This window comes from Bison bison, unplaced genomic scaffold (assembly GCF_000754665.1).
Source record: "Bison bison bison isolate TAMUID 2011002044 unplaced genomic scaffold, Bison_UMD1.0 scf7180017863149, whole genome shotgun sequence".
NCBI classification, from domain to species: Eukaryota; Metazoa; Chordata; class Mammalia; order Artiodactyla; family Bovidae; genus Bison; species Bison bison.
In genome coordinates this window covers 8,336-12,535 of record NW_011493721.1, presented here as the reverse complement: position 1 = coordinate 12,535, position 4,200 = coordinate 8,336, and the positions used below count along the sequence as shown (strand labels likewise).

Here is a 4,200-nt window from a genome sequence, read left to right as displayed (position 1 = left end):
AGTCAAAGCTATGGTTTTCCCAGGAGTCAGATACAGATGGAAGAGCTGGACTGAAGGCTGAATGCTGAATTGATCTGTTTGAACTGTGGTCCTGGAGAATGGAGAAGACTCTGGAGAGTCCCTTAGACTGCAAGGAGATCCAACCAGTCAATCCTAAGGGAAATCAACCCTGAATGTTCAGTGGAAGAACTGATGCTGAAGCTCCAATAATTTGGCCACCTGATGGGAAGAGTCAACTTACTGAAAAAAACCCTGATGCTGGGAAATATCGAAGGAAGGAGCACAAGAGGTGACAGAGGACAAGATGGTTGGATGGCATCAGCAACCCAATGGAATGAATTTGAGCAAGCTTCAGGAGATGGTGGACAGGGAAGCCTGGTGTACTGAAGTTTATAGGGTCACAGGGAGTCAGACATGACTGAGCAACTGAACAATAAAAGCCAAGCAGGGTCTTTATGTACAGCTGGCTGAACCTCAATAGGGCTTTTTTGAATTTCTGGAGGTGGGTAGAACATAATTTTTAGCTAGATCCCTTGCTGCAACACGTCTGGAGTAGTTTGTGTTCATAGTCAATCTTCTTTGTAGTTTTTCTGGGTGGCACTTGGGAGTCAGTGTTCCTCACAATGATGGATGCTGTCTCTCCTAGGGAAATCAACTCAGTCTCAGCTGAACTGAAGTTTGGACCATGACCTCTGTTTCAGTAGGCAACCCTTGCAATTGTTCTGGCTTTTTGAATGATTGATGATTATTGGTTTGATGCTCTGTATTTTCCTTCGACTTCAATAACTGTAGTAGGCACTTGGAACATGGAAAGACCCTCTTGTTCCAGTGCCTCCAAGTGTGATTTACGAAGGATATCACCAGTTTGAAAAATTTGAGGCAAAACAGACAAAGCAAATTGTTTGTGTTTCCATGCCATGTTCTAAAATTTGCCTCTATATCAGCAAAGGCTGAAGATCTGTAATTGCAAACGTGGCATTCATAGGGCATTTCGCCAGGTTTGTGACTGTCCTTCATGTGCTGTAAGAGAACCTGATGTGTTTTGAAGGACAATTCACAGATTTTACAGAACATGGAGGGCTCCCCAGAAGTGTGGCCACTTTAAATGTGATACTGCAGCTGGAATGGGCTGGGAAACTGGCGGTTGCAGTGCTGGCCAGTAGTGTGGATTTCCTAGCTGTCACCCTTCTGCTTCTCAAACTCCAGATGGTTCCTCACCTGGGTCATAAACTTGACATTTTTTAGAACTCTCAAGCAGCTGAGGCTTGTGAGTCACACAGCTCAGCTGAGGGCTGTGAGTCACTCAGCTCAGCTGAGGCTGTGTGAGTCTTCTGTTCTGGCTGCCTATCTCTTGTATGCTATCCATAGTAAAAGTCATCAAGTAGCATGATCAGATTTTGTTTCTTGGGACCAACAATCTTGCTCTGACTTGCTAGAGTCAAAAAGTCTGTTTTCTCCAGCCCTTCCAAACTACATGTGCTGTCTGGATCCATAAGACTGAAGCATGCCTGGTCATTTACGTGAATCTGTGAAAATGGTGTCTCACCATAAACATGGCTTGGTGAGGTCAAGAGACCTTCCAAGGTCATAATCATATTATTTGTAGAATAGACTCCTGGAGGGGCCATGGTGAATTCAGGTCCCCCTGGGATTCCATTTCTGAGTCTGGTCACTCTGTTCAAAATGTTAGAAATGACTGGCTTTGAACTTGAATCCAGGTGTCACTCTCTGTGGTTTTAGTTAACCCTGAGGGTTGTTCTCTGAAAATATTAAATGGAAAATTCCAGAAAGAAATAACTCATAAATTGTAAATTGCATGTCATTTTGAGGAGTGTGATTGGAATCTCACACCATCCTGCTTCCTCCTGCCCAAAATGTGAATCGTTCCTTAGTCCTGCACATCCCACTCGGTTGTTACTCGTTTACCACAATGACTGTTGAGATGTCACAGAGCTGTGACCAAATCACCCTTATTTTACTCAATAATGAACCCAAAGCATATTAGAGTGATGCTGGCCATTTAGACATGCTAGAGGGAATCCATTAAGTGCTACATTTAAGTGAAAATATCAAAGTTCTCAATTTGATTAAAAGGAGAAAAGTTGCATGCTGAGGTTGCTAAGATCTGTGGTGAATGTGAAGAAGAGAAAAGAAATCTGTATTAGTTTTGCTGTTAAACCTCAAACTGCAAAAGGTATGGCCACAGAGTGTAGTAAGTGCTTGCTGCTGCTGCTGCTTCTGCTGCTAAGTCACTTCAGTCATGTCCGACTCTGTGCGACCCCATGGACTGTAGCCCACCAGGGTCCTCCAGGAAGCACTGGAGTGGGTTGCCATTTCCTTCTCCAATGCATGGAAGTGAATAGTGAAAGTGAAGTCACTCCAGTTGTGTCTGACTCTGTGCGACCCCATGGAGTGTAGCCCACCAGGGTCCTCTGTCCATGGGATTTTCCAGGCAAGACTACTGGAGTGGGGTGCCATTGTGTTTAGGGTGAAAAACATCACTAAATTAGTACAATAATATATTTTACATGGAAACTTTCACAAAACTTCTATAAAAGTATACTGTTATAATTGTTCTATGTTATTATTACACCTTCCCTGGTGGCTTAGATGGTAAATTGTCTGCCTACAATTCAGGAGACCCGGCTTCAATCCCTGGGTCGGGAAGATCCTTCACAAAAGATAATGGCAACCCACTCCAGAATTCTTGCCTGGGAAATCCCATGGACAGAGGAGCGTAGTAAGGTGCAGTCCAAGGGGTTGTAAAGAGTTGGAAACAACTGAGCGACTTCACTTTCACTTTCCTGTCATTATTAGTTGCCAATCTCTTACTGTACTTTTATAAAATAAACTGCATCACAGGTATGTTTGTATAGCAAAAACACCATGTATATAGGGTTTGATACTATGTGAGGTTACAGATATCCACTGGGGGTCTTGGAACTTATTCTCTGCAGATGAGTGGTGATGATTCTATTTCTTTCAAAAGACAAAATTAGTACTTGATTGAATCATTGGCTGAAACATTGAGATAACTATTAACACCCTTATTTTATACATAAGGAAACATCTCAAACTCAGTTAAGTGACATGACAGTTTTAAACTTCCTTCCCCAGTCCCCACTTTTGCCTTTCTCCCCATGATGGCCCCAGTGCTCCTGTCAAACTCTACAGGAGAGCTGGTAGGTGCCATTTTGCTATAGATCTCCAATAGCACTCAGAAATGCTGAACAACATAAAATGTCTAAAAGAGCCCCCATCTGTCCCTTGGGGGTGTCCCTCACTCCCTCCACTCTGAGTCCAGAAGGCATCGGACTCTATTCATGGATCAAAAATATATAAAAAAAAATCCAGAGAGTTCTAATAACAAAACTTGAACCTGCCTCATGCTGGAAAATATATATATATATAAAAATGTAATATATATATATATATATATATATATATTTGTGTACTTGAAACTATTTACAGAGCATTGACATTGTATTAAGTATTATAAGGAATCTGGGGATGATTTAAAGCATGTGGGAGCATCCCCTTAAGTTACATGCAAATCCTACACCATTTTATATAAGAGACTTGCACTGCCATGCATTTTGGTATCTGTGGGTGCAGGGTTCCTGGACCCAATCTCCCAAGGGCACCGAGGAGAGAGGACGGGGCCTTCTCAGGACTTCTGCTGCTCTCCCTGCCTAGGATGCTGTCTCAAGTACCATCACCCAGCTCCTGATCTGTCACGGTCCACAGTTTGTCTGCCAAGCTTGCCCGACCATGATGTCAGAAATTACAGCCTTCTCCCACTCACATGCCATATTCAACTCCAGAGCTATTGGGTTGCTATATTTTTGTTTCTAGAACAACATGTGGCATCTGTCAGTGTTATATGTCTGCTACAAAAATAAACAGTAACTGTTAATAATACAATCATCTATCTGTATCACAGGCTCGACCCACTAATTCCTGGATCCCCAGGTACTTACACTTGATCTTAGCCAAAAGGCTGAGAAGCAATTTTTCCTAGCATTTCATGAAATCCAAATCTTAATGATTTAAAACCATCACACAATGGAGAAAGTCAGCCAGTATGTAGCTGGATGATGACAGGACCAGTTGTAGTCCTGTGGCGGATTCATTTTGATATTTGGCAAAACTAATACAATTATGTAAAGTTTAAAAATAAAATAAAATAAAAAAAAAGAT

At 42.1% G+C, this 4,200-nt stretch overlaps 1 pseudogene; it reads right to left on the bottom strand.

The window, feature by feature from the left end:
- Window positions 1-474: 474 nt before the first annotated feature.
- Window positions 475-1,674, bottom strand: LOC104983678 (annotated as a pseudogene).
- Between the last annotated feature and the right edge of the window lie 2,526 nt (window positions 1,675-4,200).